The sequence below is a fragment of the Phoca vitulina genome, unplaced genomic scaffold (assembly GCF_004348235.1).
Source record: "Phoca vitulina isolate PV1807 unplaced genomic scaffold, GSC_HSeal_1.0 scaffold5, whole genome shotgun sequence".
NCBI classification, from domain to species: domain Eukaryota; kingdom Metazoa; phylum Chordata; class Mammalia; order Carnivora; family Phocidae; genus Phoca; species Phoca vitulina.
In genome coordinates, this window is record NW_022589708.1 from 25,502,584 (window position 1) to 25,515,963 (window position 13,380).

Below are 13,380 nucleotides of genomic sequence, written 5' to 3' on the forward strand. Positions count from 1 at the left end.
GGAAAAAATAGCACCTGAACTACCTCCAAATCTCTTCAAAACATAGATTCATTTAAGGTTTTTTTAAAATAAATTCAAATTATTTTCAGTATTGCCTCATCCCTTGTCCAAAGCACAAGACATTTCGTCAGAATTCTCTCAAAAATTGAGTTGGGATCTTTGTTTTCATTATCATTTACCTTTGTTCATGTATTTTTCTAATTGTATATGATTATCCTAAGGAGAAGGTCAGTCATGCTATTCAGGGAAGCAAGAACAGTGCGTGCACAATTCAACCTTAGGCGGCCTCTGCATATTTGGCAAATTCTGACTGCCTTCTATTATATTTTCATTTTCTAATCACAAAAAATAAAACTTGGCAGAATTCCACTGGCATCCTGTGTGTGTGTGTGTGTTTCCATACATTCTTTTGACAGCACTTTTTTTTTTTTTCTAAAAGCATCACATTCAACAATTTATTTCTATGAAATAACCCTGGTAAAATTTCCTACAAGCTATCAAATAGATTTTCCTTTTGAATGTGCACTCTGATCAAAATTAATTTCTCAACTCTAATGGTGAGCAGTAATTAAAAAAGCAAACTTGGCTGAATGCACAATGTTAGCAAAGAAGCATTTAAATACTGAAATTAATATATTTGATTTTATCAGTTAATCATGTATTAGGTGTTACTCTGCCAAAAAACTTCCTGTAATTTTTTTTTCCTCATTGGCAAGACAATCAGGTACAGAATGTCTTGGAGTTCAGGATTTCTTACAATTCTAATTGCCACCACCAATTCTCTCTTGAGGCTATGGACAGAAAGGAAAGAGACTACAAATTTATGTTACTCCAAATCACAGATAATCTTTAAAATATGTAAACTATATATGTGAACATAAATATTGAATAATTCATTATTAATTACATTCTAGTAAATAATAATTTTATTCAATGTCTACATTCATTCTTTAGATCTACTGCATTTCTTTTTTGGAATGGATTCTCATTTAATTGGGCAAATGGTGTTATAGTTTCTTTTATTAATCACCAGTTTAGTAACCAAGAAAATATTATTATTATTACTAATTTCTAAAATGTAACAAGATAATCATTTCATATATTCAGTCACATATATTCATTTTGGGTATGAAACTACTTTCTAGAGGAGGGAGGAATGATTAATGTCATTTTTTTTATGATTAATGTGATTTTAAAAACTGTAATAATGATTACAACTTAAGTCTGATCTTTAAACAAATTATTATAATAAATATAAATGGAAAGTTGTTCCTTGTTATAATATTGGATTCATTACGAAATGTATATTTCACTTTTTCTTTCCTTAAAAATAAAACATTTTAGAGCACTGTGTACCTTGTTTTTGTTATATTACTGTACTTTTCCTCATTCATTCCTATCGTAATATTAGCATCTAAAACAGTCTTATAAGAGACATTGACTATTCAGTGAATATACAAGAAGCCACTGAGGGAGAATAGAATTCACTAAAATTTCACAAGGTAGCAGAGATTAAGTAGACAGAGAATCAAATTGAATGAATGAGAAATATATATATATATATATATATATATAATTGTATTTGTTACAATAGCTTGCTTACAAATCATGACTATATAGTATGTCACAAAGAGCTTAAAAATATAATTTTTATTATTCTTGAATTTCTAAATGCACACACACACTCATATACAAACCACACTAAGTGCAAGACAAGTTGGAAAATATATTAACTAACACAACCATGAAGTAGTAATAATTTAACAACAGAAGGAAACAATGAATTACAATAAGCAATATCTGAAAAACAGTACCTAACAAAGTAATTAAATAGAAGGTTTCAAAAGAGGGACAGGAGTAAATAAAATGTAATCAATCTAATATAAAGCAGCCAAGGGAATAAATAAAGGAAAACAAAGAAAATAAAACAAAAATTAAGATGGTAGACTAATCCAGTTGTAATATCATTAAAGTAATAAAAGTTGATTATATTCCTTTAAAAGACAGAAATTCCACTGTGGTTAAAATAAAAAAGCTTTGTGCTGTGTATAAGATACTTATAAAAACATATGAATGCAATTAAGTCAACAGTAAGTAGTTAAAAAGACAGAGAAACATATACAAAGCAAATTAAAACCTGGAATAACAATTGCTACATGAGACCAAAATTGATAATAAGGATATACAGTTTTGAAGAACAAAATGAACCATCATGATTTATGTTTTACATGTATACATACAACAAATGTAGGATACACATTACTTCCAAACACATTTACAAAAATTATCTATGAAATCATTAAACAAGTATAAGCAAATACAAAATAATTATGACAAAGATGATATTTTGTCCAAAGCAAACAAGACAATATGATTAAAATAAATATAGATTTTTTTTTTAAATCTCCAACATGTGAAAATTAAAAAAAAAAAAACTGATTTAAAATAGTTCATCAGTAGATGTTATCAGAACTGATATTACAAAATATTTAAAATTATATTAATGGCAGCAAATATACTAAATATCAAAATTTGTCAGATGGAAAAACAATAGTACATAAATATTAATGTCTTGCTTTAAATGCATTCATATGTACCAAAAGGAGATTGAAAAGTGATGGCCTAGATATTCAAGCTGCTAACAAATAAAACTTCAGAATAAAGTCAAAGCAAATCAAAAGTAATAAATATTACACACCAATTAAGAAATTTATATTGTAGGAAACAAATAGTGGATTCACTAAAGAAGAGGAAGGAAGAAAAAGGAGGAGGAGGAGGTGGGGGGAAGGGCAAGAGGAAGGAGGGAAAGAGGAAGAAGAAGACAAAGACGAACAAGAAGGAGAAGAAGAAGAACAACAACAACAACTGACAAAATAAACATCTCTGGAAAAATTAATCAAGGAAAAAGAGGAAGTATAAGTAATTACATAGGCCATGGTATAATTGCTTAACAACACACATAGGGTAAAGAATTTAAAAATCAATAAAGGCTAGTATAGGAGTCTTTATATCCAATATATTTGAAAACAAATGGACAATTTTCTAGAAAATCATAAATGACAAGCATTTAAAAAAAAAAAAGTATGTAACTGAATATACCTAATGGCATTAAATAATATAAGCACTTATTAAAACCACTTACACACACACATGCATGTGTACACACACACTCACCTATGAAGTTATGCTCACTACTTTAATAACTGAACTAAGAGAAAATTCCTGTATTATATTAATTTTTCTAGGAAAGGAGAGAGAAATAGATTTTAAAAATTTGATAGCAAATCTGATCTAGGATATGCTACGCCCACTTACAAACATAAATGTAGAAAAATTAAATGAATGTTAAAGGAAAAAAATATTCTGACACTTGTTAAAATGCTGAGGAAGACTTTATTCAGGACTTTTGAGAAATATGAGAAGCCTATTACAGTAGGGGAGAGAGATAAGGCTCAATTCTGACTCACCTCTGACCACAATAAGACAAAGTAAGGGTTTATAGCCAAGAAGCATGTCAGGGGAGTTTGGGGGCTTTGGGTGGGGGGCAGGGTTTGGTGAGTAGGAAATTACTAAGAGGAGATAAGGAGACATCAGAGGAAGGAGGAATTCTTGGTACACTGACCAAACATGATTCTTGCTGAGGGCAGACCAATGTGATCAGTATCAAGGGTAGGGAATGAGGAATTTAATTAGATATTGAGAGTGACCATCTATCAAGGGTAGGAGGACTCTCTCTAAACTGACTTTAAAAGGATGGACAGTGAAGCCTAAGATGGAGGCCTAGCTGAGAAAAGGGCTCAGAGGAGCCTGGGCTGAACCTTGGTCAAGAAGGGAGTCTTTATCAGTAGTCATTGTTTAGAAAGATAAATACGCTTAGAGACAGAATTTGAATAAGAATCAACATCTTATTCTTAACAAATTTAGAAGAAAGTTTTTAACCTTATTAACATTATGAAAATATAACAGAAAGTAAAATGATAAAAATTCAAATGGCTCTTTATTTAAAGCTAAAATTGTGTCAAGGACCCTTATTAACATTCTTTCCTTGGGACATTCTACTGACATGCTAACTGGTTGAATAAATGGAAATGGAGCAAATAAGAGAAGACTTCAAATAAAAATAAGCAGTCTTTTGTAATTAATAAAGGAGGTAATTACCTGAATAGAAAAATTTTAAAATATCCATAAATTACCTAATAAGTTTGTTTAGCAAGTTTCCAAATACTAGATTAATGTATCACAGGCAGCATGAAAAGAATGCTGTTTATCTTCTTCACACTATTGTTTAAGATCACCCAGATGAGCTGCATATGAACAGATACATTTTTAAAATAATTATTTGCTTAAATGTAAATATAAAGAAAAAATAGAAAAATTTTATATATACTCTTTCTATATGTCCCTAAAATTATTGAAAATAAACATATTTTTAAGAACTATATAATTTATAAAATTATAATTATGAGAACTACTGTCTTTTAATGTTGGGGAAATAATTTTGTTTTATAATAAAATGTCTATCTGAATCTATAATAACAAAGCAAATTGTTTTCATGTAAATTGATGTAAATATGAATGTCGATTAAAAGTAAACTCTGCACCAATAAAATGTTGATATTGTCTTTAACATAACCCTTAACATAATCATAACCACCATTCCCTTAATGTACATTCAAAGCACAAGTCCCCAGATTTAAATAAATTGAGTTCAGTTTGCTTAATGTGTCCTAAGTGTGATGTAAGTCATTAACAGGTTGAGATCAAACATCAAATTATGTGCTTGACAGCAAATCTCTGCTGGCAAGAACAAAGTTTAGAAGCTTAAACATGTGTGGAATTGAAAAGATAAGAGTTTTTCCCTGCAGATACATCTTCCAGGATGAATGAAAATATTTCAATAATTTGCTAGAAATATATTGCTATAGCTTTAAGCAAATAGTCCAAAACTGCCTACATTTAGATATGCCAAAACCTTCCAGGTAGCATAAATTATTATTTAAATATTATAAATATAGAAGACACGCACTCTGCACTTGTGGTGTGCATATATGAATGCCCACTCACATACAAATGTATTTAAATACACATATATGTATACATGTGTGTGTGTGTCTACATGTGTGTATAAATGAAATTTAAGTGGAAGGACTTAATGTAAGTATACATTAACTCCTTCTATAGTTCATTCTCAAAGGAAATTTTTCTGAGTTTTTCAGGGAGGAAAATGATAGGTAGGTACATTCTCAAAGACTCAACAATCTGTTACCTATTACAGTAAGACTCATCCTTTTTTTTTTTTTTTAAAGATTTTATTTATTTATTTGAGAGAGAGAGAATGAGAGAGAGCGAGTACATGAGAGGGGGGAGGGTCAGAGGGAGAAGCAGACTCCCCGCTGAGCAGGGAGCCCGATGCGGGACTCAATCCTGGGACTCCAGGATCATGACCTGAGCCGAAGGCAGTCGCTTAACCAACTGAGCCACCCAGGCGCCCTACAGTAAGACTCATCCTGATGCCACTCTGTGCTTCAAAGAGTTGAACTTCGTATCTGATTGACGTATATACCCCGTTTTAGCAAAATGATGTAATCAACAGTAAATTTTTAAAAGAAAGAAAGAAAGATGGTCAAGACTTACTAAAGAAAAGAGAAATACACCCCACAGAATGACTGGCAGATCAAAGACAAAACAAAAACAAAAACAAAAACACAGAATAGCCACAGGCAACGCTTTGATTATTTAATAGTCCCTTCTTGACTGGGGGGAAAGATGGCGGAGGAGGAGGGGACCCTATTTCAACTGGTCCCCGGAATTGAGCTGGATATCTACCAGACCACTCTGAGCACCCACGGAACCAGCCTGAGATGTAAGAAGATCTGGATCTCTACAAACAGAATATCGCAGGCGGTTGGTTTCGAGGTATGAAGCGGGGAGCCGTGATTCCGTGGGCAGATATCAGAGGATAAACGGCAGCAGGAGGGTGCCTGGCCATGGGGATCCTACACCGCCGGTGAGCGACAGCCTCCCGGACTGGGGACAGGGCACAGACTTGCAGACGGGTAACGGCGGGGAAAGGACTTTAGGGCAGCCCCCGGGGCAGAAACCCGGAGCGGCGGGGTCACGCACGTGCAAACTGGGAGTGGCTGGTGGTTTTAGAAGCACAAAGGGCAGAAATGTGCCCCGAACTGGAGGCAGGACTGGGGGCACTTTGGAGGGGCGCACAACCCAGGACGCTGCAGTTTGTAGCAGCACAGACAGAAACGGAGACGGTGTGGCCTGGAGAGCTCACTGAACAGACTGCAGTCTCTCTGCTCTGAAGCAGAGGGTTGGAAACTGTCTCTTCTGCTCTGACTCACGGAAGAGACGTTGAAAGCCACCAGGGAAAGCCGCCAGAGAACAGAAGCCCCAAAGACTGATTCCCGCTGAGCCCATCCCCCACCACTGGGGGACAGGGCAACTCCGCCCGAACAGGGTTGCCTGAGTAACAGCACGGCAGGCCCCTCCCGCAGAAGAGAGGCCAGCAACCCTAAGGTCCCAAGAAAACAGGTGCATCTTGCTTGGGTTCTCGTCAATAATTTGGACTCTATACATTCCCTCAAACACCCATCAACAGAACGACTAGGAGGAGGAACCCCCAAAACAGAAAAGATTCAGAGATTATGACTTATGCTGCAGATTTACAAATGGATGCAGATATAACCAAGATGTCGGAGATGGAATTCAGGCTAACAATTGTGAAGACAATGGCTAGAATGGAGAAATCAATTAATGGCAACATAGAGTCTCTAAGGGCAGAAATAAAAGGTGAATTGGCAGAACTCAAAAATGCTGTCAATGAGATCCAATCCAATCTAGATAATCTAACAGCTAGGGTAACTGAGGCAGAAGAGCAAATAAGCGACCTGGAAGACAATATAATAGATAAAAAGGGAAAAGAGGAGGCCAGGGAAAAACAACTCAGAATCCATGAAAATAGAATCAGAGAAATAAGTGACACCATGAAGCGTCCCAATGTCAGAATAATTGGAATCCCAGAGGGAGTGGAGAGAGAGAGAGGACTAGAAGATGTATTTGAGCAAATCGTAGCTGAGAACTTCCCTAATCTGGGGAATGAAACAAACATTCGCATCCTAGAGGCAGAGAGGACCCTTCCCAAGATCAAGGAAAACAGGCCAACAGCCCAGCATGTAATAGTAAAACTTGCAAATCTTAGAACCAAGGAAACCATCTTAAAGGCAGTTAGGGGGAAGAGATTCCTTACGTACAGAGGGAGGAACATCAGGATAACATCAGACCTATCCACAGAGACCTGGCAAGCCAGAAAGGCCTGGCAAGACATATTCAGGGTACTCAATGAGAAGAACATGCAGCCAAGAATACTTTATCTGGCAAGGCTGTCATTTAGAATGGATGGAGAGATGCAGAGCTTCCACAACCGGCAGAAACTGAAAGAATATGTGACCACTAAGCTGGCCCTGCAAGAAATATTAAGGGGGGTTCTATAAAAGGAGAAAGACCCCAAGAGTGATATACAACAGAAATTTACAGGGACAATCTATAAAAACAACGTCTTCACAGGCAACATGATGACAATTAATTCATATCTTTCAATAATCACTCTCAACGTGAATGGCCTAAACGCTCCCATAAAATGGCACAAGGTTGCAGATTGGATAAAAAGACAGGACCCAACCATATGCTGTCTACAAGAGACTCATTTTGAACCTAAAGATACATCCAGACTGAAAATGAAGGGATGGAGATCCATCTTCCATGCCAGCAGACCTCAAAAGAAAGCTGGGGTAGCAATTCTTATATCAGACAAATCAGATTTTAAACTAAAGTCTGTAATTAGAGACACAGAAGGACACTGTATCATTCTTAAAGGTCTATCCAACAAGAAAATCTAACAATTGTAAATATCTATGCCCTCAACATGGGAGCAGCCATCTACATAAGCCAACTGTTAACCAAAATAAAGAGTCATATTGATAAAAATACGTTAATTGTAGGAGACCTCAATACTCCACTATCAGCAATGGACAGATCATCTAAGCAGAAAATCAACAAGGAAATAAGAGCTTTGAATGATACATTGGACCAGATGGACCTCATAGATATTTACAGAACATTCCACCCTAAAACAACAGAATATTCATTCTTCTTGAGCACACATGGAACTTTCTCCAGAATAGACCACATACTGGGTCACAAATCTGGTCTCAACCAATACCAAAAGATTGAGATTATTCCTTGCATATTCTCAGACCACAATGCTCTAAAACTGGAACTCAATCACAAGAAAAAATTTGGCAGAAATTCAAACACTTGGAAGCTAAAGACCACTCTGCTCAAGAAGGTTTGGGTCAACCAGGAAATCAAAGAAGAACTTAAACAATTCATGGAAATCAATGAGAACGAAAACACATTGGTCCAAAACCTATGGGATACTGCAAAGGCGGTTCTAAGGGGGAATTACGTAGCCATCCAAGCCTCACTCAAAAAAATAGAAAAATCCCAAATTCACCAACTAACTCTACACCATAAAGAACTAGAGAAAAAGCAACAAACGATGCCTAAGCCACGCATTAGAAGAGAAATAATTAAAATTAGAGCAGAAATCAATGAATTAGAAACCAGAAACACAGTAGATCAGATCAATGAAACTAGAAGTTGGTTCTTTGAAAGAATTAATAAGATTGATAAACCACTGGCCAGACTTATCCAAAAGAAAAGAGAAAGGACCCAAATTAACAAAATTATGAATGAAAGGGGAGAGATCATGACTAACACCAAGGAAATAGAAACAATTATTAGAAATTATTATCAACAACTATATGCCAATAAACTGAGCAATCTGGATGAAATGGAGGCCTTCCTGGAAACCTATAAGCTGCCAAGACTGAAACAAGAAGAAACTGACAACCTGAATAGGCCAATAACCAATAACGAGATTGAAGCAGTGATCCAAAACCTCCTAAAAAACAAGGGTCCAGGGCCTAATGGATTCCTTGGGGAATTCTACCAAACATTCAAAGAAGAAATAATACCTATTCTACTGAAGCTGTTTCAAAAAATAGAAACAGAAGGAAAGCTTCCAGACTCATTCCATGAGGTCAGCATTACCTTAATCCTCAAACCAGGCAAAGACCCCATCAAAAAGGAGAATTTCAGACCGATATCCCTGATGAATATGGATTCCAAAATCCTCAACAAAATCCTAGCTAATAGGATCGAACAATACATTAAAAGGATCATCCACCACAACCAAGTGGGATTTATCCCCAGGATGCAAGGGTGGTTCAACATTCACAAATCAATCAATGTGATAGAACACATTAATAAGAGGAGGGAGAACAACCATATGGTCCTCTCAATCGATGCAGAAAAAGCATTTGACAAAATACAGCATCCTTTCCTGATTAAAACTCTTCAGAGTATGGGGCTAGAAGGAACATTCCTCAAGTTCATAAAATCCACCTATGAAAAACCCACAGCGAATATCATCCTCAATGGGGAAAAGCTGAGAGCCTTTCCCTTAAGATCAGGAACACGTCAAGAATGCCCACTCTCGCCACTATTGTTCAACATAGTGCTAGAAGTCCTAGCAACAGCAATCAGACAACAAAAAGAAATAAAAGGTATTCAAATTGGCAAAGAAGAAGTCAAACTCTCTCTTTTCACAGACGACATGATACTTTATGTGGAAAACCTAAAAGACTCCATCCCCAAATTACTAGAACTCATAGAGCAATTCAGTAATGTGGCAGGATACAAAATCAATGCACAGAAATCAGTTGCTTTCTTATACACTAACAATTCAACTGTAGAAAGAGAAGTTAGAGAAACGATTCCATTTACAATAGCACCAAAAACCATAAGATACCTCGGAATGAAACTAACCAAAGAGGAAAAGGATCTATACTCTAGGAACTACAGAACACTCATGAAAGAAATTGAAGAAGACACAAAAAGATGGAAAAATATTCCATGCTCATGGATTGGAAGAATAAACATTGTTAAAATGTCTATGCTACCCAGAGCAATCTATACCTTCAATGCCATCCCGATCAAAATTCCAATGACATTTTTCAAAGTGCTGGAACAAACAATCCTAAAATTTGTATGGAATCAGAAAAGACTTCGAATCGCCAAGGAAATGTTGAAAAAGAAAAACGAAGCTGGGGGCATCACACTGCCCGATTTCAAGCTATATTACAAAGCAATGATCACCAAGACAGCATGGTACTGGCACAAAAACAGACATATAGACCAATGGAACAGAATAGAGAACCCAGATATGGACCCTCAACTCTATGGTCAAATAATCTTTGATAAAGCAGGAAAAAACATGCAATGGAAAAAAGATGGTCTCTTCAATAAATGGTGCTGGGAAAATTGGACAGCCACATGCAGAGGAATGAAACTTGACCATTCTCTAACACCATTCACAAAGATAAACTCAAAGTGGATGAAAGACCTCAATGTGAGACAGGAACCCATCAAAATCCTAGAGAAGAACATAGGCAGTAACCTCTTTGACATCGGCCACAGCACAACTTCTTTCAAGATACATCTCCAAAAGCTAGTGAAACAAAAGCAAAAATGAACTTTTGGGACTTCATCAAGATAAAAAGCTTCTGCACAGCAAAGGAAACAGTCAACAAAACAAAGAGGCAACCCACGGAATGGGAGAAGATATTTGCAAATGACACTACAGATAAAGGGCTGGTATCCAAGATCTAGAAAGAACTTCTCAAACTCAACACCCAAAAAACAAATAATCAGTCAAAAAGTGGGCAGAAGATATGAACAGACACTTCTCTGAAGAAGACATACAAATGGCTAACAGACACATGAAAAAATGTTCATCATCATTAGCCATCAGGGAAATCCAAATCAAAACCACATTGAGATACCACCTTACACCAGTTAGAATGGCAAAAATGGACAGGGAAAGAAACAACAAATGTTGGAGAGGTTGTGGAGAAATGGGAACCCTCTTACACTGTTGGTGGGAATGCAAGTTGGTACAGACACTTTGGAAAACAGTGTGGAGGTTCCTCAAAAATTTAAAAAATAGAGCTACCCTATGACCCAGCAATTGCACTACTGGGTATTTACCCCAAAGACACAGATGTAGTGAAAAGAAGGGCCATATGCACCCCAATGTTCATAGCAGCAATGTCCAAAATAGCCAAACTGGAAAGAGCCGAGATGCCCTTCAACAGATGAATGGGATAAAGAAGATGTGGTCCATATATACAATGGAATATTACTCAGCCATCAGAAAAGATGAATACCCAACTTCTACATCAACATGGATGGGACTGGAGGAGATTATGCTAAGTGAAGTAAGTCAAGCAGAGAAAGTCAATTATCATATGGTTTCACTTATTTGTGGAACATAAGGAATAGCATGGAGGACACTAGAAAAGGAAGGGAAAAATAAGGGGGGAGGGAATTGGAGGGAAAGATGAACCATGAGAGACCATGGACTCTGAGAAACAAACAGCATTTTAGAGGGGAGGGGGGAGGGGGGATTGGTTAGCCCGGTGATGGGTATTAAGGAGGGCATGTACTGCATGGAGCACTGGGTGTTACATGAAAACAATGGATCGTGGATCACCACATCAAAAACCAATGATGTATTGTATGGTGACTAACATAACATAATAAAATTTAAAAAAAATACCAAGTAAAGGATCTGAATAAATACTTCTCAAAAGAAAACATACAAATAACCAATAGGTATATGAAAAGGTGCTCAATTTCACTAATGATCAGGAAAAGGGAAATCAAAACTACGAGAGATCACCTAACACCTGCTAGAATGCTATTAGCAAAAAGACAAAAAATAACAAGTGCTGGCCAGAATGTGGAGCAAAGGGAACCCATGTACACTATTTGTGGGAATGTAAATTGTTACAACCATTATACGGAGTACAGTATATGAAAGTTCCTCAAAAAATTAAAAATAGAACCACCTTATAACCCAGCAATGCCACTTCTGGGTATGTATCCAAAAGAAATGAAATCGGTATCTTAAAGAGGTTGTTTGCACTCCAGTTTTCATTGCAGCACTATTCACAATAGCCAAGATACGGAAGAAACCTAAATTTCTATTGGCAGATGAATGGATAAAGAAATGTGGTAAATATAATATTCCTCTGTGTGTGTATGAAGAAGGAAATCCTGCCATATTTGAAAATAGTATAATATGCAAGATACAAAAAGACAAATACTGCATAATCTCATTTATATGTAGAAAGAAATAAACTCACAGAGAGTAGAATGGTGGTTGCCAGGGACTAGGGGGAAGGAAAAATGGGGAGGTGATGGTCAAGGGGTACAAATTTTCAGTTATGCAAAATAAATAAGTTCTAGAGATCTAAATTTACAGCAAAGTGAATAGAGTTAACAATACTGTATTGTATACCTGAAATTTACTAAGTGGGTAGATCTTTAGTGTTTTTTTACCACACACACACAAAAACAAAACAAGAAAATGATAACTATGTGATGTGATGGATATGTTAATTAGCCTAATTGTGGTGATTATTTCACAATATATAAGCCTATGAAAACATCAAGTTGTGTACTTTATAAAATTTTAAAAATAAATAAATATATTAAAAAAAAATAATAGTCCCTTCTTATTAACTTACCTGTAGACAGGAAACCAAACTCCTCTAAGACCCCAATTTCTAAGAATTGAGCACCTGAGTAGATTCTGCACAGCATTAGAACATGCAAGGGAGGGGTACCTGGGTGGTGCATCGGTTAAGGGTCTGACTCTTGGTTTCCACTCAGGTCATGATCTTGGGTTGTGAGATGAAGCCCCGCTAGGAGCTCAGTGCAGAGTCTGCTTAAGACTCTCTCGTCCTCTGCCCCTCCCCTCTCCTCTACCTCTCTCTCTCAAATAAATTATTTAAAAATTTAAAAAAAGAAGCAAGAGATTTTAAGTGTTAAATCAAATGAATCTATACTAATAAATACTTATAGCCATGCTTTTAAGCCCATATTTGTACATCTATAATGATCAGGTACTAGGCTAGGCTGTAGAGATACAAGAATAAAAAAATCAAGGGGCTCCTGGGTGGCTCAGTCGTTAAGCATCTGTCTTTGGCTGAGGTCATGATCCCAGGGTCCTGGGATCCCTGCATCGCGGGGAGCCTGCTTCTCCCTCTCTCTCTCCTTCTGTGCTTTCTCTTTCTCTCTCTCTCAAATAAATAAAATCTTTAAATTTTTTTTTAAAAAAATCAAAAAAATCAAAATGAGCTCCAGAATCTCATGAAGCCTATGTAAAGATTAAAAAAAAAAAAGAAGCCATTATAGAAAGATAAACCCTTGAATATATTTGAGGACTGGAGACCAGAGCCT